The following is a 20,318-nucleotide window of genomic DNA, read 5'->3' as shown; positions in this document are numbered from 1 at the left end:
AAGCTGGCTGGTCCTACCAGAATCAGCAAAAGGGCAAAGTATCTCAAAGTTACAAAGGTTTGACAAATTTCACAAAAATTGATAGCTGAGAAAAAAAGGAAGCCTCAGATTAATACTGTCACTGAGGCAAAAGCTGAGGCAAACACAAGAGTCTTCAGCATGGGCTGAACTGATCACAGTAGATGAAAAATCTAAAATTATAGACCTTAAGTTTGGTCGCATGGGAGGGAGTTGGGGTAGGCAGAGGACTGGCTGAGGTAATCTACAATGATTACCTACAATGGGGCAGGCAGAAAGATTAACAGATGCAAGTAGGATGCAAGTAAATAGAAATCCAGTAATTATTAATTCTGTTGTTACCATAACTGTATTTTTTTAACCACAAATTAGAATTTCCAAATAGTCACAAACATCCAGGAGCTGCAGAATAAAGTCAGACACAAGATTTTACAACACTTGCTGCACTAGATCTGCTAACATTGCAGCACTAGTGTTCATTCTTACCTTTCCACAGGGTCAACCAAATGCTGAGTGGTAACTGACCTCTTTAAAAGCAATTTTCATAAGCAGTCTCTATGCTTGATGTAAGGACCTCATTAAAGAAAACACAGCTTGCTAATGTGAGGGTTCATTGGAGGTTAGATTTGTCAGCAGAAAAAGGCCAACTTTAGTAATTCTGTGATGCAAACACAACTTATCTTTTGGAGACGAGGGAAAGGACAATCTAAAATGCCAGTGATTTGTAAGAGGCATCTCAGATAAACCTAAAATTGAGTTCCTAGCTTCCAAATACTTAGGGCAGAATGTTTTAGAATAAGAAGTATCTATTGTCTTCTTTTCTAACGTGGATGTCACTTCTAGAGGACCTGTGATGCTGAAAGATTTTTAGTTCTTTCATATATTTGTAGCTTTGTAGAATTTAATATATAGTTTTATAGTTTCTAGCACCTTCTTACCCTTTTCCCACCTTCTCAGTCTTTTTCAGACTGTAGAACTATAGCTAACCCTTTCTAAGAGATTATGTCAAACTCTCGAAATATTGTTTAGTGTTATTTTCAACAAAAGAATCTCTAACAAGGACATCTTGTTTTGCACCAACATTTGAGGGACAAAACAAGATATAAAGCAAAGAACTCCCTGGAGACACTCCAAGCGGCAGGCCCAAGGCTGGGTCACCAGGGCAACTGCTCTCCTATTGGATGTATCTGCTAGATAAACTAATTTGTTAACCTTATAAAAATTGTAGAAATCCTATACCACATATGCTCATAGCTATTTTTGTGCACCTGAAAGCTTTCATTAAAGAACAGCTCTTTATAATACCACTTCAATATTGTTTGGAAAGTTTTTCTTTTGATTCCAGGCAACAGTTGCTGCTTTGATTGAAAATGAATATGTCAATACAAAACCCCACAAAGGATGTGCTTTTCACCATCCTCCAATCTCACATATCTAGCAAATATCTCAGCAGCCTGGGAAGAGAGTCAGCTGCTTATAATTCAGGGAGGAACTCAGATATAATCCTTGTTTTTCAGAGTCCGGGTAGAAGGGATTTTCCCTGGTAATTAGTGATTTCCCACCATGGTGCAGCTGAGAGAGGAGCTGAGTCCAGCAGGGCGGCAAGGCGACCCAGCTGGGCCAGCCTGCCTCCGGGGCTTTGCTTGTCACCGCTGTCCCTTGCTGTGGCTGGGGTGGGTGACGCTGCCTGCGGGAGCCCTCACGCCCTCGCCTTTGCTCCCGCCGGCCGTGTGGGAGCAGGCGCCCCTTGCCTCCCTCTGGGGAAGCCGGGGAATGTGGCCTGTGGGGTACGGCCACATCTTGTATTTGTTCCTGCTGGTCAACGCCTTCTGGTGGGTATAACTTCTTCTCTTTTTGAACATTTAAGTTGTTAATATTGCCGTTGTTACTGTGCATTTCTTATTCCACTGCTTTGTGCTTTCAGGAAGTTATTATCTCAACACACAGTCTCTGCTTTTGTCCCTCCGTTACCAGAAAGGGTAGAGGTAGCAGAGCGGTTTATTTCAAATTTAAATTCCTGCTGGTGTTTAACCACTACACATGTACACACACAAACTTCTGACTGTGTCCCTTTTTGGTACAGCTGTCTATGTATTCTTTGTCTTCAGAGAAACTGACTTGATGGGTTTTTTTGGTGTACCATAATCCCAAGATTGTCTGCTGTCATCCTGCTTTGGTCTGCCTGCTACTGAGGATCATGACTATGCCTAAAGGCGGGGATGTCCTCTGTATTGAAGCAGAAGTGTAGCTGATCAAGTTATTCCTTGCCCCATCCTTTTTTCTCACTGTTTATTATTGAATTGACTGTCTTCCAGGCATTATTTCTCCCTCAGCTCCCTGAGCTGTGCCAATAGCCCACACTGCCTTCAGTCACAATTCAGGCTAAACTAGCTGATTTTGTACTGAAGCAGGCTATAAACACTCGTACAACCTCATAATGCAGGCTGGCTACAAAGACAGGCAGAGGCCCATGATGGATAGCCAGTAGGCAGAAAAATCTTAATCCACTACAAGCTATATCCAATGGGATGGTATGTCTGTATGATTATATATATTATAGATAGAAATAGAGACTAAGGCCAGAACTACAAAGTATTTTAAAGGGAAGCAAAGTTCCAATCTATCTCTTAAATCACAACCTGTGTGGCTTCCTTAAAGACACACAGGGAATCTATGATGCTATGATGGAACAGGAAATTGAATTAAGATTCACAGGTAGCAAGTCTACATTGCATTTTTTTTCAAAGTTGGAAGTCAAGTTAGAAAAACAATTTGCAATTAAGCACTGCACAGAAGTGGAATAGGAAAGAAATGTTTTAGTTTATTTTAAGTATAGCAACTTCTGTAAATTGCAGGTGTTACAGATTAACACTTTAATGGGAGCCATATGCACTGCATCCTTGATGTCTGACTCCAAACTCAGGTTAAGAAATAAAATTGTTTTGACATCTAAGGAGGACATGATGTTCTTTCTGAATATAGATCAAGCTGTCTGTGACATGTAAATTAAACTCTTCTGAGTATTTTTTTTTAAAAGAAATGTGATCAAAAAGCAAAGGTAGAGAATTTTTCATGCTTATATGCTACCCTGGGAGTCTAGTTCTAATTACAGAGTCTCTTTGGACAATAGTGATGTTTTAATCTTGTTTTGCTGAAACACCCAAGCATGTACTTAGGTAAGATTCTTTTCAGAACTGTATGTACAGAATACTTAGATCACAATGCCTTTCCCTGGTGCTGACTGTAATTTCCATTCCTTGATTCTGCCAGCCTTGTCTGGTCTAGTTTTGGAAGATATTTACATATATATTCATATACCTTGCCATTAGTGTACACTGTTTTTCCCCTTGTCTGCTTAAATGTGGGCCACAGGCCTCCTGTATGTATAATTAAATATTTCTAAACTGGTTTCACAGTGCTTCTAGTTTTTCTAGAAAATTTTTCTAGAAAAACTGAAAAATCCAATTTTTCAGTTTTTCTTTTCAGTCTGTTCTTTCAACTATGGAAAAATCATTCTATACTCTGAAGTTTTGTGTTGGAGACAGCCACCCTAAACTCAATGAGGAAGCAGAAGATGACGTATCATGCAAATGGACCTAGACTTGACTGCCTTTCAACAAACAGGACAATACCTTAATGGCATTGTCACATCGCAGAATCACAGAATCCAAGAATCATGGAATTGTTTGTGTTGGAAAACACCTCTAAGATCATTGAGTCCAATCATTACCTGATCATTACCAAGGCTACCACAAAACCATATCTCTTAGTGACTCATCTACATGTTTTGAACACTTAGAGGGAGGGTCTCAGACTCTGCAAACCTCTGCAAAATTATATAATGTTCTGTCTCTGTGCTCCCTCTTCCTTTCATATCAGAATGGTTTGCTTTCCATCTTTAGTTTCTGCAGAAACATGCCTCTTCTTCTCAGTGTTAAGCTCTGTCTCATGCTCTTGCACAGGCTGTCCCCTCATTAATCACTATTTGGTTCTATCCATGCTTTTTTCTCCTCTATTGCAACAATCTGTAACTGCACAGAATGCTCACATCTACTTATACTACATTCTCTCTTTGGCTTATACAAATCCCTACATATTCAGCATTTATGTATTTTCCATAGTCTGCACGTAACAAGTATTTATTTATACAGAAGCCACATGGAGGAAGTCTGCCAAAGATTTTGTGTATGCTCACTAATTCAGTTTCACATGAGACAGAGTGTAAGAAGTAGCAACATGGGAAGCTTTGTTTTGAACTGGTTTTGTAACTTTTTCACTTGTAGTGTAGTGGTTCTGTCCTTGGGCATGTGGCCTTGATTCAGAATGCAATGCATAAAGAGAGGCATTTGGTTTTGTGGCACTTCATGGAGGAGAGGACGGAATATGGACACACTCCAGAATTTGGTGAGACAGTGATGTTTGGTTCAATAGGTACCTTCCAGGTGATCCATAAAAAAGAAGTATTTGTGTCCTGTTTTTCTGAGCCATGATGCTGTGTTTTTTCTATGAGTAGCTGGCATTTAATTCCAGGAGCATTGTGTTTTCTGCGCCTTCCTTTCCCTTTCCCTTTCCCTTTCCCTTTCCCTTTCCCTTTCCCTTTCCCTTTCCCTTTCCCTTTCCCTTTCCCTTTCCCTTTCCCTTTCCCTTTCCCTTTCCCTTTCCCTTTCCCTTTCCCTTTCCCTTTCCCTTTCCCTTTCCCTTTCCCTTTCCCTTTCCCTTTCCCTTTCCCTTTCCCTTTCCCACCCCACTTACAAGGAAGCTACAATAGGTCCATCAGGATATTCCAGATTTTCTGAAACAGAAATGCAGAGGGATATACAACATTCAACTTTTAACAGAATTCTGTTTTGCCTTCTAATGTCTGTTTAAAGAAGCAACAAACCCTTAAAACAAGACTGCCATGCTCATTACTCTCTGCTTTCCCTCAGGCACATCTGTGTGAGTGGGAAAAATTACACCTCATAGTCTGATGCTGGCTACTTTTTTCTCTCCCTTAGCTTGCCTCCATCCTTTTTCAGGGTTTTATCAGACCAAGGTGGTAAATCAGGTAGAATGATCCTGCCATCAGCTTTACTCTGGAAATCTAAATTAGGTGACAAGGAGAGAGATAGAAGGAGTTTGTGGAGAAAGCACCAGTGATCATGCAGGTTTTAATAATAGATTCCTTATTCTGTGTGGGAAAAGTGTCTTCCAGAATTGATGTAATTGTGTACCCTTCAATCCCTGCCAGCATGTGGAAGCCATGGCACCATGGCATAAAATAACTTCCATTCAAAGCATCTAAAAATCCTGGCAAAAGAAGATATTATGATTTACCCTGTCTTCCCTTTGTTCCCTTGACAGCCTGCTAAGCGCATAACTACGCTCATGGCATTCAGGGCAGTCTGACCCACTCATGCTAAATCAGTAGATGATACCTTCTGTAGGTAACAAGGGATGAGAAAATGGCCTCATGTTGCACCAGGGGAGGTTGAATTGGATATTAGGAAAAATTCTCTCACTGAAAGGTTGGTCAAGTATTGAAACAGAATGCTCAGGGATGTGATGAAATCACCAGTTCTTGGAAATGTTTGAAAAGTGCCTAGTTGCGGCAGCTAGGGACATAATGTAGTGGTGAAGATGGTTGGGCTTCATGATCTTGGAGGTCTTTTCCAACCTTAATATTTCTCTGATTCTATGACATAGTAGAGAACAAAAGAGGTCAAGGCCTCAGTGGATCCATAAAACGGAGAGCTCTGCTGATGTTAGCAACCACTTAGTACCATGCAAGATCATGCTAAGGTAAGGAATATTTTTTCTCACCAGGCATAGACAGAGATGCATCTGGGATCAGAAAATGTTTAATTACTGTTGGCAGGTTTAAACCCCTTCTTTGGATATTCAAAACAGGAGAAGGTTTGAACCAAATTTGTATCCTATGCTCTCCTCTCCAGATAAAGAGGGCATGGACTGTCTAAGATACCTGGGATTTATTTAACATTCTGCTGCTGTTAGACATATCCTCTTGCTTTCTGCATCTGCAAATAGGTGAGTCTGGGAGGCGAACATCATTATCTAAATGACCAAGGATAACTCCGTGAATCTGTGTCACACTTACAGGAGACAGAATCTGAAAAGACACAACTATGGAAAATCAGCAGCTATCATCAGTCCTAAATCTTCTTTGAATATCTTGCAGCTGAATTTTGGGACAACAATAAGGTGAGGTTTCTTTTTATTTGACTTTCTGGCATTTAGATTTCATAACCATAATTTTTAACCTTCTCTTGTTTGAAAGCTAGCTAAGATGACAAGAAACCAGAGTGCGAGGCTTTTAAAATCTTGAAAATGGGCAGTGCAGTATTCAGCCTTAATGTCACCCTGTTGACTGGGGACAAGGTAGCCTTTATGTAAAAAACAAAACAAAAACCCAACACAAGCAAACCAAACCAGAACAAAAACCAAACCAAAAGCAACAACAAACCCCAAACCAAGAAAACCAACAACAAAACCCAGACTGTAGGAGAATTGCATCTATTAGGAGAATAAGAAGCAAGGACACTCAGGATAGCCATAATCTCTGAAGAATTTCATTCTTGTTCCTGCTTAGCTCAAGCCAAACCAATGTAAGGGTTCTGTCTCAATTCCAATTAGTCCATCATAGGTCAGTATATCTGGAAAGTCCTAAAAAGATCTGTGCAGTTATTTCAGGAGACTGAGCAGCCCAATTTCTGTTCAGTTAAATGTCAGCTGAGCATACCTGGCACTTTGCAAGTATTGCTTCCCCGAAAAAGATGAAGGCTGACTCTGACAGAGGAGTAGAGGGTGAAGCAGCTGAATCTCTTAAATGTTCCTGAGCATCATTAAAAATAAGGGTGACCAAGGAATGTAAATGTAAAAGACACCTAGGTCAAAACTTCAAGTGTGATTTCAGTGCAGCATCTCTAGCTACATCAGCTGGATGTAGTCTGAAACAGAAGAATTGGAAAAGTATTTACAATATCCTGAAGGTATTTTGACATCTGTCCATTTGGATGTTTTAGTTTTGCACCGAGGAGATAAGGGCAGATTCCTGCTTGAACTTTACTCATAGGAAAAGTTAAATAATTTCTTTTGCCAATGAGAAAGAAAAACTTTGAACAAGTTCTGGCCAAGTTCGTACCAAAGGTGCTGAACTCTTCTCTTTGAAGAGATACCATTTAGCAGAGATCATTTTTTACTACATGCTGATATTTCCTCCAAATTAACTTAAACTGGCATTCTTCCTCAAAAGCTGAAAAATATTAAACCTGACACTCTGCTTGTTTGTTCTCCCTTCAGAATGTCTACAGCTACCCCTTTTGTGACTTTTCTTTTGCTGCTGGGTTTCCACTTAGATTGCTTAGATGTCCTTTCTCACTGTTCTCAAAATCTCTCCTGGCCCCCAAGTGACTCCTACACCGTGACTCGGGCCTCTTTCATCAGGAGGCAAACTAATGGTCTCCTTCGACACATGCTGGATGTGTTCTGCACAGCTCCAGGGTTTCTGCTGCTGCTAATGAGATTTTTCTGGAGGGTTGGGAAAGATCATTAAGGAATGGATTCTGCAAGCCCAATATTAGTTTTTCAGTGTTTAACTAGGGGTGCCTCCTCACAGCTCAATGCTAATAGTGGCAGAATGATTGCTTTGGTAGCCGGGTGGTCAAGGATCAGCTCACTGGTGTCGACACACAGGTCCATCTGCTAGCCTGGGTGTTTTTGAACTTTTGGAGTGATGAAAAAAAGGAGCAATGCTTGCAGGCTTATAGCAAGGTGAGTTGTGGAGCTGAGTGCTAAGTGAAAGACTTGTCACAAGGCTAATGGTGCACATAGAGGGAATTCCTACCTCAGTTAGGTATCCAGTCCAGTGAAGAAAACAGATGGAATTATCAGAAATACTTTGTTTGAGAGCAATCCCTGTCCCTGAAGACAAACAGGATGGTACTAGGTGGTGGTGGTGGTTTGAGGAAAATGAAAACTGTCCCTGCAAGACAGCCTTTTCAGTGGCTGATTGTGGGCTTGATTAGAGAATGGGAATCATGGGGAAGGGAACATTGGGATAGGAACTGTGGATAGTGCTAGGACAGCTATGGGACAAACAACACATAAGAATTTGGGAAAGAGAAAGAGAAAACTCCCTGAGATGCTATTCATTAGTACTGTCAGAAAGGATTCAAGAAGATTGTGGATAAATACTTGACCAAAGGAGAAGGTACATGTAGTGCAGGGAGACAGAAAAAAAAGCATAATTAAACATACTTCAGTTGCTCTAGACAATATCCTTTACTCCCAGACCGGAGCTGACAAAAGCCTTAGGTTTCCCTATTTGCTACTTTGGAAGATAGCGCGACAACCCTTAATTCAGGAAACTTGGAATGCTGAGATACTGGGCTTAAACACCACTGAGGTAGCTGAAATATTGAAGAAAGGAGAGAGGCTGAAAGGCTTCACTGATGTGGCATGCTTCATAGATTTTGCAAGAGCAGGAGAAAAGATCACCCTGATGGGACACCATGCCTTTAAAAGGACCTTGGCAGGAAAAAAGTGCATTTAAGAGGAAGCTTAGGTTTGGACATGCTGATCTATTAAGCTTCAAAAACAAGTACTCAGGTCACAGAGCTTTCCTGGAACAGTGGTAGAACTGTCCAAAGGCTTAGTGCCAAGGGATTTCTGAATACCACATCTGAAACGAAGCAAAAGTGTCCTTCTTTGTGAAGTACAGGAGGTAAAACCACTGCAGAGCTAAAACACTGAAATTGTACATGAAAGCCACAAGAAGTTTGAATTCTGCTCTGCTTTACATGAAGTGGTGGGCAAAATATGATAAAATTTACGTGGTTGCTGTTTTTTTGACATTCTGTCTGTAGTCAAACATTAATTGCTTTGAAATTTTAGTTGAAGGGGTGGCTAATTATTAAACTAACAAAAACGTGTATTTTCTCATATTAAAAATGAAATGGATAACTGTAAGTTTTACCTAAAAATACAACAAACAGGTGAAAAATTTCAAGAGGACCAAGGGTCAGAGAGCTATTTTTACAGTTTCTGAGAATTAATGATGTTCCTGTTAAGAGACCATGTCATAATTATCTAATAACTGGGATAAATATATAAACAATCATACTGGCAATAGTAGGAGGGCAGTGGTTACACATGAGGAGGTCTTTAGGGAACAGCGAAGCTCTGAGTGTAGATTAGAGTTGAAGGCTCCCAAATTCCCCATCATTATTGGTCTTGAGACTGTTTTCTTTCCTCTTGTAAAGCCAAACAGTTCTGGAAGGGTTTTAAACTCAGGTGAACAGAACTGCTGACAGAAAGGCTATATTCACATTAGCCAAGGAAGAACTAATCTCTTCTTTGGGATTTACATCTGCACAAAAAGCAAATTTCCATTAAAGTGGAAACACTTCCCATCAGTTAGAGATCTTTTTTCTTGCTGACATCAAATATTTTCTTGTCTGCTTGCTGTGTCCGCTCTGTTTCTGGCCTGAATTTCTCAGGGTACTTATATTTGCCTAAATTTAATTCTTGCCTTAGGATATGGTTTTGGCAAACTGTCAGTTGGCATGTTTTGGGAAGTCAGGGCATTTCCCCAGGAAACATACTCTCCAGAAAAATCTGTTCTACACTGATAACATTTAGATCTGAGAATAAAATAGCAGAAAAGTATGGCCAAGGGCCTCTGGCACCTTCAGAGAGAGACAGAGTTCTTACCTACAGCTGCTCAAAAAAGTCTAAATTTACTAGAAAAGAGGGAGCCTTTCTGGAAGCCATTAGGCTTGAAGGAAAGCTAAAGCAGCAAGATATGCACAGGTAGTTTGAAATCATCACAAGTAAGCCTGTAAGGACAGAAAAGGTAGAAAGTGAGGAAGTTATCACAGGGGAACTCATCTTTAGCCTGGCCACATTAATCAGCAATTTGAGAGTGCTGCTGTGTGTGCACAACAGAGTAGGGATGCAAATGTAAGGGGCAGAGAGGGGTGTGGAGAAGCAGAATTCTTTGGAGACTCTTTCCATATCTCCATGGGTAAGCAAAGCTGAGACTGCCTTCATCGAGTCTTCCTGTGAGTGGCAGATCAAAGGTGGTCTGGTTACCCATAAAACTTTCTGGATTGGTTTCTAAAGGTGGGAAGGAGGTGTGAAGGTCAATTGACTTCTCCTCTTTAGAAATTACACCCTTCACATTTCTCTCCTTTCATCGATACTAACAATATATTTCTCTTCAGGACTGTCAACAGCAGTTTAAATGAGCTTAAAATATTTCAGGTGACTGTTCCACTGGTAATTTAGCTGAAATCAGCCAGAGTTCAAAAGTTAGGAATGTTAGTTGCATGTAGAGAATAAATAAGTTGACATGCCTAGTGCAATTGCACAGATATGTCTGTCTCCACTTCAGAAAGCAGCCTAAAAGCTGTTTGTTGGCAGATGAAGAACAGACAGTGATTGTCACCACTGCTGCTCAGGATGAAATCCTGGAAACTGTAAGAGTGGCTGTTAGAATAAGGAGGCTATGACAAGACATAGTCTGTTTCTTTCAGCAGAGCAGAACACAGTTTGCAGAGGTGAGATTCCTAAAGTCATATAGAAAAGTAGCAAGATCACAAGAAGTTACACATATTGTTTGCAAGTAGAAAATTCAAGAAAGGGGCCAAAGACACCTTTATTCAGGGCTCAAAATCAGTAACACTGAAGAAACACAACTTATGGTTTCTGTCTTCATCTCTGAAACAACCTGTCTTTACTCACTTCACTCTCATCACCAGCAAAACTGTTTTTCTCTGTTCCATGTGTTTAGATATTGCAAATATTTAAGTATTTGATGGGGCTCTGTGAGTAGGTAGCTCAACTGAAGATATTATGCACAATTTATTTTTTCTCAGATTAGAGTATTTAATATCAATCTCTTAAGACAAGGGAAAGGCTGTGTGCACTTCCAGTCCAAACTGCCTAACAGCTGAACAGTTAACCATATATTTTAGGGCAATGATGGTTAATGGATAAAACTTACTGAAAGTGAAATTTAGCCCATGGCTAAATGGCAGTAGGAGCAAGAATTGCATGCCTAAAAAATCAGGACTTTTGTGCTGATGATAAACATACAAATTCTGTAGAACTCCTCGACTAAATCAATATCCAGTCATCCTGTATCTTTATGATAACTGATTTGCAGAAAAGAAGACCTTCCTTCACAATACACTTACCTTTTCCCTAAAGATACTGGTAGTTCAAAAATAAGAAAAATAAGAAAATAAAATAAGAAAAATTCTGGTTTTTGAGGCTTTTTTGATTTTGCTTGGTTCAGCTTAATTATTCTGCAATAGGTGGAAGCTTATTGAGTTATTTCTGAATGCAATTTAGAACCTGTAGCAAAAAAGGGTTTTTTTGTTAGAGTAGTAATGAAAACTCCATGTAATTTGAAAGGCTGAAAAGTTCAACAAACTGGTAAAGTCATTATTGTGGGGAGAAGAAAATGAAAAATGTGTGAGAAACCTGAAGTGCTATGACCATTGCCCAGAAGTGGCACTCAGTTCCCTATGATTACTTTTCCTAAGGCTTTGGACAGCAGTGCGGGTAGTGGATGCTCATTTTGAGGGCAGCCAAATCACTTCTAAGCTGCATCATGAGGCCTTTCTTTTGACTGAAGCGCTTTAGCATTTCATGGAAGTGTCTTCCCCACGGCCTGTGGATGGGGCTCGCTACCCAGCCTGCCACATCTTTCAGTGCTTTTCCAGAGACTATTGCTTCTCTCCAGAGAGTGAGCTGAGTGTTAGTAATGTTTCTTTTCCTCAAAGATCACAAGAGTGAACCCCTTGGGCCCAGTAGGAGCCAAGTGCCCAAGTCTGTTAGCAGTGTTCAGCAGCATGAGGCCTGGCAGTACACATGTACAGCCATAGACTGTTGGCTTTTGGATGAAATATAGCAAAGGCAATGGGAAAGCAAAACAAACTGGCTAAAGGGGCATCACCCCATTACTCTAGACTTCAAGGGGCTTATCAAAATCAAGTGTGTATTGCAAACATGTAAGCATAGAGTGTGTGAATTCATGTTATGCAGACACAGAAATACGTCAGCTGCAACAAATGATCTTACAAGTCTGTAACTGCTAGGAAACTGTCTGGATGACGAAGCCCCTCACATGTGTCTGAGTTTTGCCCAGGGGACCACAGACTGACTAATGAACTTGTCAGTAAGGCTGACAGGGCTTTAGAATTACAGCGGAGTAAGAGTTCCTATCCAGAATGCTGTAATGAGAGTGTTTTGTGCTGGCTGGATAATACCTGTATGGATCACTCCTTTTATTTCCATGCCCTTTGCAGCCTTTCGTGTTGATCAAAAATCTTGTATCTCCAAAATTGCCCACCAGACAGGCCCTATTAACTTCTTTCTCTTGCAAAGTCCCTTTATGGATGAAGACAGTTCAGGCTGCATTAGGGGTTCAATGTAGATCTTTCACCTTGTAAATTGCTTTAGCTGATGTTGGTTGATGCATTTCAAACCAAGTGTCATGTTCTCAGTATTTCCTGTAAGTTTTACACCACACTTCCCTCCCACGCCCAGGGTAGGCCTGTGAATCCTGGTCTCCAATATCTTCCTGCTGCCTAGCAAATTATCATTTATTTTACTACTTGTGATACAAATCTCTTCTTGACAGCTGTTTACTGGTGAAAGCAGCTGTTTTGTCAGCAATTCAGTGGCAGAAGCCTCTTCTTGGGACAAAAGTCCTCGACTTAAACATTTAAAAATACATATTCTGAATACAGTGGAAATTCTATTGTCTACAACTCACATGACCTATTTTCCTATGAGAGGGGGAAAGCAAAACAAAATTAATTTATTATGTACAGATTATGAGGAAAAGTAGACTTTGTAAGGAAGCACTGCAGCTGGCAGGTATCTACTCATTGTCATTCAATGGAGGTACCCTATGTTTTCAACACTGCTGTCTTGTGCTGACAGGTTCAAAGGTCCAGTGGTATCTTAGTCATAGGCACCAGTAGGCAGCCACAAGCACGGGAAGGCAGATGGCACTGCAAAACCTGCCTCTGTTTGAAGCTAGAATGAAACCAAATCCATGCTCAGAAAGCTATTTATTCTGTCTTCATTATGGGGCTGAATCACAGAGCTCTACCCCTGGGTCCCTGTTGCTGCCTGAAATCAGTGTGTCACCAGTGGATGTCTTGTCTCTCATGATAGCTGTCATCTTGACCAGCACACTGTAAATGGAACCAGGAAATCACTGTCCCTAAACCCACAACTTATCACAGCTTGTGTTGGCGCATCAGCACCAAGCAGGTCCATGACCTGAGAGGAGCTGCTGCTCTGTAATGCCCCTCTGAGCCAGGGGCTGCAGAATCTACAAGGAAATGTTTTATTTCACAGTGTCAGGGAAGCTGGGAAAATAGCTGGGAAAAGGTCAGCTCTGAAAAAAGGCTTTTACAGACTCAGGCTTGCAAATCTTGAAGAAACTGCACAGTCTGAGACACTGAATTGTCAGAAGTTTCATTTGTACTTTTAAAGGTACTGGCTCTGTGGGAGGTGTGAGTTCATTCAGCTGGTCACTGCACAGCCTGCAGCGTGTTTGAACTCCTGATCTGAAATGTCCTGCAGATACCTGGCTAGAGGGGCTGCACTGGGAAACGTCAGTCCGGTCTAAAATAGGAAAAAAAGGAGGTGCTGTGGGAGAAATTATGACTAAAAATAGAATGTTTTCCTCCTCATTACAAAATACAGGTAAAAATAAAATTCAACACTTCCAGTCTTTCTGCATCTCTCAATGACAGCCAGGTATGAATTCATGGCACTTGTCTCACTGCTAAAAAAATGCAAAACAAAGTCAACTTCCACATTTATTTTTAGTTCAGTTTGTTAAATTCCAATGCTCATAACAGGATTAAATTTGGTCCTAAAAAATGGTTTGTCCTGGAAAGTCTGCTGTAACTAATAGCCCATTTATGTTCACATTACTTGTTTTAAAAAGTATATGGGATTAGTGGGTTTTCATTGTGAAGCTTTTTCCAATGAAAAGTGATTTTTGATCCAAACAAGGATTTTACTTTTTGAATAAATATAATAATAATACATTTTTATTGTTTCTCAAAAGGAAAAAATGGATATAACCTTCTGGCAATAAAATATGTGTTTCTTTTTAAATTTATTTGATCTTATTCAATTTTGAAAATTGAATGCATATCTTTTTTTCCTGTAGAGATCTCCAATAATGGTGTTTCAGTGTTTTTTGTTTGTTTGCTTTTATCTATTTTTTATTTCTAAAACATGCAACATGCCTGTGAAGAAATTTTAAAGGTCCCAGTACATGAGTATTATTCCTTCAATGCTTTGAACAGAGTACAATTGCTGGCTCTTTTGTTTCATTAATTCCCCATACAAATATACATTGTACCCACTTTAGGTTCCTGAAAGACACTGGGATTAGAAACCTATTTAGCCTGACTAAACCCTTTGGAAATTTAAAATGGAAAATATTATCACAGTTTGAGTGTTAAGTCTACCAAAATTTTGTGTAACCAGTTAATTATTTGCTTGAGAGGATCCCTAAATCTTGTGAAAGCGGGAAGCTTTGGCAATGATGCAGTCCCCAAAACAGAAAGGCAAGCACACGTCATGCTGAGTGGGGGAAAATGCCAGGCAGCTGAGGAATTTTGAAGTTTTGGGTTTTTTTTGTTAGAAAGGCTTTGCTAAGAGGACAGGTACACCCGTGAAATTAAAAGGAACATTTCAAGAAGAGAGAATTACGGAAAACTCCGGGGAACTGATCAAGTGCAAACCCTTGGTATAAAAAACGTGTCTAAAAAACAGGCAAAAAGTGCCCCCAGAAGAAGTGAAAGGGAAGAGGGAGGGAGTGCATTGTGAGCTGGTGCACAACAGAACGGCAGGAGCAGGTGAGAAGATAAACTCTGACTGCTCACATACTCCTGCCTCTAAAACAGCAGGATTGTGATGCATCCCACTGTAGTTACAGGAATGTGTCCAAAGACCCACATCATCCAAATGTTTCATTTCCTGACAGCAAGAACCTGCAAAATTCTGATATTTTGGTCTGGCTGCTGAGGCTAGGAAGTCATGTTATTTTGTGATGGGAGTATTAAACCATGGTGTTAACTTTGCAGGAGGAGGTGGGAAAGGGTAGATCCTTTTTCATAAAAACAAATCTGTGATGCCAAGTTATAAATAGGATGGATAAATTCTCTGCTCATCTGACTTTGTAAGAAGCTCTCTATAACTCCTCAGTCAGCAAAAAAATGTATCTAAAAATGTGATAGAAAGGAATTCCAGAGAGTTTAGGCTTGAGAAGTGACCACTCAAATGTCTTTAAAGGTGTTAAAGTTGCTTGGTACTATTATGGTTTCTGATGATATTATAGATTTAACTTTTTTTTTTAAGGTACTCTTTTCTTCTATATGAAATAGGACCCTGATAGCTAATTTTAATTTATTATGGCTATCTTGATTTGCCTGGCAGCAAGGTGGGGGGTCAAGCAATTTCTAAAAGGGGTTTTTTTCATCAGACAGTAAAGGGCATGGGTGTGTAAGCCAGAAGACTGAAGAAAAAAGAGCAGAAGGATAAGGAACTGTTAGAATAAGAGGTGTGAAGACATCACAGCAATTTACCTATCTGTCACAGCACACCTTCCAGTCACCTCTGCAGGACCACTGATGTCTAAAATATGTGAAGCAAAAGTAATTATCCTGTCTCAGTGGCTCTGGCTTTTTGTCAAGTCAGTTAGTTTGAGGCATTTTCTGTTCAAAATTAAATTAGAAGCAGGCTTTTCAAAATACCTGAACTATTGAATGTCTCAGTATGATGTTTCCACACACATGCATGTTTTTGGCATGCAGCTGGCATTCTTCCCAGCTTCCTGAGATGAATGGCCTACTTCTGGGTACCTTTTCCCTTCAAAATCCCACCTTGATACAGTGTAGTATCAAGTAGTTTTGAATTTCCAATTATTTTTTTTTTAGGTAGGTCTCTGAATTTATAATACAGCCAGGTATTCCAGAAACAAAAAGAAATTTCATGCTGAGGGGAATGATGGATGGAGTCAGCATGGTTTATTGTTTTTGAAATTGGGGAATACCTTAATGTACTGTAACAAACTTCAATGAGGGAAGATCCTTATTACATATCTTTCATCAGAACGCAATAACAGACTAGCAGGAGAAAAATGTGTAAAGAAGAGTAGAGGAAAGTAAAGAAATACATGGGTATCTTCTCTGTATGTGCTTTTCAGCCCTATGTATTGTGTAGTTCTGTGTCTAACTATCAAACAGCATGCTCAGAAATATGGACTGACAGAATACGTACCCAGCAACTCCTTTTCTTCTCTCAGTTCTGGGATGATGGAAGGATTTCAGGTGTGTGAAGGCCTCCTTGAAAAAACAAAATGAAGTTCCAGGGTATTGTTTTGGAAATGGAAATGCACCCAGCAGTAGGTAGAAACCCAAATTCCTTTGCTCTGCAGTTTTCATCACAGAAAAACAGAGTTCTGCATTCAGGATGTCCTCGTGTGCTAGCATGGAAAGAGTCAGATGTATTTCAAGCTTATAATTTTGCTTTTCAAGAGTCTGGTTTTTCATTTCTATATGTTTTTCCCCTCTCTGTTGGGCAGATGATGGTTCTTATGAAGGGTCATCAGTATTCCTGGGAATGGATTCACAGGTGTAGAATAAAAATAGGATGTAGATTCTCTCTTTGCCTGCCAGCGCTGCCTGATTAAATAAGTGTGCTTCTGATTGTGAGACAAGAGAGGTATTGAGCTGCCATGCAGCCAAAACCTCCACACTGGGGCTACGTCTGGCCCAGTTTATGAATTGCTCGTATTTTAAAGAAAATGTTTTGCTAGCCCCTTATTTTTCAGATGTATTACTGCAGATGCATAAAGATAGATTATGTCTGGATTTTTACAGTAGGATTTCCTCTCTGCTCCTTTGATGAAGCAGAGTAAAAGCATTCTTCCCTTTTTAAAATAAAAGCACTCTGCATGACAATTTTCCATTTTTCTGAAATATTTGTGGAACTTTAGCAGAAAAATGTGGAAGGCCACTATATATTCCTTTTTTTAACCTACTTGGGCTGAACAAGAAAGGCAGGGAGAGGACAGGAAACGGAACAGTTGCTCTTTCCTTAATATCTGGAAGTTACTACTGATGGAGGTAATTAGTGGAAGAGTCTTTTCTGCCTTCTCCAAAAGTGGAGGTAGTAAAATCAGGCATCAGTACTTGAGGGGATGCTAGCAAGGAATAAGAACTGACATTTGGATTGAGGTCTCTATAAATGGCAGTTTGTCATTACATTGACGTGCATTGTTAAAAATTTTGTATATGACTCCAGAGGCTGCAAGAATTTGACATATTTGTAGTAATGAGTGAGCCTTCCAAAGTGGATTATACAAAATGCAGTATTTCAGGCTAATTTTGAGCACTGTGTTTACTTTGGAAGCCCTTTAAATCCACTCTAAAATTGTTAAACTAGAACTGTCTGCTGAAGCATTTTAGGCTTTCTGAGACAGAATTACAAGAGAAATTGCTTTTACAAAAAGTCAACAAAAATGTTTTGCCCTGCACAGAGTAGAAATACTTACTTACCGGGGAAACAGGAAACAGAAACAATTTCATACTTCAGACAGCACATACGTAGATTTTCCTCAGCACCTTCTTTCAGGAGAGATCATCCCAGGAATTCAGTACCACTTTCTTTCTAAGTGAGAACTCTAGAAAACCAGAATGTTTCTGTTTATAGTGTTACACTGCCAACAGTCACTAAACCAGGGTCCCCAGGTGAAGGCACTGGGACTCTTGAACTTCCTTGGCAGCTCAGAATTATTTTTTTCAACTTCCAGGTTGCATAACTCATTTTTTTTATTCCCTTCTCTACCCTGCCCATCAATAAAGGCTGGGCAAGTACCCTACTGAAAATGTTAGGACATGAAAAAACTTTGGATCAGGATTGTTGCTGGCTCCATAGCAGTGGGGCAGAGACCAGGGCAGCTGGTGCTGACACCAGAAACCAGGGGTCCAGGTAAAGGCTACATACACAAAACATACACGTACACAAAACATACACGTACACAAAACATTGCCTCCTGGCTGTCAGGAAGGCTTTTGTTAGTGCTGACAGCTTGTCCCCTTCACGAGCATCAAATTAATTCCAGCACTAAAATAAGTCTCAAATGGAGCCATGGCTGATAAAGAATCCACAGCATATCCTTGTTACCTTCTACGTGTGCCTGTCTCCTGTCTCTGCTGGAAGGGCTCCTAAATCAGCTCTGTGTGAGCAAACAGATGAGAAGCAAGTGAATCTCACAGTCATCTTTCCCTCTGGTACCTCAGCCGCTCTAGACTGTGACACATGGAGGCTCCCAATGGTGGGATTTACATAACAATTTCATTTTAAAGAAAGAGGCATGTATTTTTCTGACAGTTGTGTAATTAGTGTAGTTCCTCAGCAGACTCACCACTGCTCCTTATGCTTTTTACTGAGAAAGTTAGAAATGGCAGACAGGTTTTAGCAGACAGTGGTTTTTTAGGGTGAAAGTAAAAGCCCTTGCTGGAGTGGATAAAAACTGATCCAAAATATGACTTCAGATTTATTCCCTGCCTTCAATCTTACATGTCCTTTGATTTCCACACACAGAATTTGGACGTGTACTAAGGACAAGCCCAAGTAGTCAAGATAAAGATGGGAATGTGATCTGGGGGCTCTTATTTGTAAATTGACCTACATACTGATCATACTTTGGTTTAAGTTGTATTAGTTTTGTTTTCATCTCAAAGTTTTATGCCTTTATGGTATTGATCTAATAAATACAAATATATCAGAATAATTGCAGAAAACTTGAGAGAAAATAAAAGGTCTTGCATAATTTAAAGTCTCTTCTAATTTTTTTTCTATTCTTCATGCCGTGACCTTTGAGGAATGCTGGACAGGGTGGGAAAGATCTTCATCTCAACCTTTGAAGAGAGGCAAAGGGGTAATGAGAATTAAAGCAGTAAGGCTGTAAAAGTATATACTCTAATTCTGTAAAATTGCCAGAGTAACAAGAGTTATATCTTTGCTTTTAGTCTGCAATGGATTTCCCTTCTCTAAAGTCATGGTGATGACTACTGACAAGCACCAACCCCCTTGGAAGGAGTAAACATTTTGTACTTCAGAGGCTTGTGGCCATGGAAGACATGGTACACTGAATACTATTAGTTCCCTAGTGCTCACCCCAGACTTATGGTGAAGTGCTTTTCTGGCCTGGAATGACCACAGGTGACAAACAAATACACATTCATTCAATCCATTTTGTGCCTGAGAAATCCTTTTGAGGAGGCTAAATAGAAAACAGAGAAGTGTCTTTGTGTGCAAATGCTTTCATTGTACTTCAAACTGACAAAAGTCCATTTATTTACCTAGGTCATGGTTCAGGATAGTCTGAACAATCCTTGTTCCTATCTGATTCCATTGGAAGAATTATAGGACAGAGGGTAAAGTTTGGCTATAGGTGGGGCAGGTTTCTTTCTGCTATTCCTGCTTTCATGCTTTTTTCTTCACCCATCTTTTTTTTTTTTTATTGAATTTTATGTTGAGACTGTGTGCCTCTGCCTCTTTAATCTTCCACTTTGAATTCATTTGCAATGTGATAGATTGAGTTTGTGTTTCAGGAGGTGTCAGTGGGACCATGATAATGCATCTCAAATGGCAAAGTCTGCATCTTAATTGATTACCCATGTTCCTCCTTGGCCATGTCCTCTGCCACAAATTCAGCTTAAGGGGGCACAGGGAGAAGGGATGGGGGTTGAGGAGGGGGAAGGGAAAAGAGAAGGCACTGAAGAGTTTTAAAAGGATTTGTGTTAATTCCTTCAAGACGTCCTTATGTGATGTTTCTCAGTCAATAGGAGATTAGATTGAAGAGAGGATAGCCACTGTTAATCCTCTTCTATCCATTCCCACAATGGGTTTTAATATAGGAACAGAACACAAACATGCAGAAGATTTTTTTTTTTGTTCATTTCTTTCCTTTCACTGCATGTAAGAAGAGCACTGAAGATCAGAGTCTTTGGTCTCATTTTTCCCAGAAACGCAGTAGTCAAGAAGGATTGTCACATGAATGCTGGACTGATTATTCAGGCTCCATCTGCAGCTGCAGACTTCTCAGCCCAGAGCAGTAACCACAGCCAGGTAGAATAAGCATTTCTCCTTCCAGCAAGGTTGGAGGGAAAGGGCAGTGATTTAGGGTCTGTGCTTCCTTTAAGCGAGATGATGCGATTCAAACTTTGTCATTACCATGAACCTTCTGGGTC

General features: G+C 40.1%; 1 long non-coding RNA gene across 2 annotated transcripts in view; it reads left to right on the top strand.

Moving 5' to 3' along the window:
• The window catches only part of LOC140682219 (uncharacterized), a 129,247-nt gene that overhangs the window by 35,154 nt on the left and 73,775 nt on the right, over positions 1 to 20,318 (top strand). For both annotated transcript variants that reach the window (XR_012053557.1, XR_012053556.1), the window contains one exon: positions 6,118 to 6,219. This is a non-coding gene — a long non-coding RNA (uncharacterized lncRNA). The remainder of the gene's footprint in view (positions 1 to 6,117; positions 6,220 to 20,318) is intronic.

Source organism: Taeniopygia guttata, chromosome 1A (assembly GCF_048771995.1).
Source record: "Taeniopygia guttata chromosome 1A, bTaeGut7.mat, whole genome shotgun sequence".
Lineage (NCBI taxonomy): Eukaryota > Metazoa > Chordata > Aves > Passeriformes > Estrildidae > Taeniopygia > Taeniopygia guttata.
The sequence above is the reverse complement of the archived record's forward strand: the minus strand, read 5'-3'. Positions and strand labels throughout refer to the sequence as shown.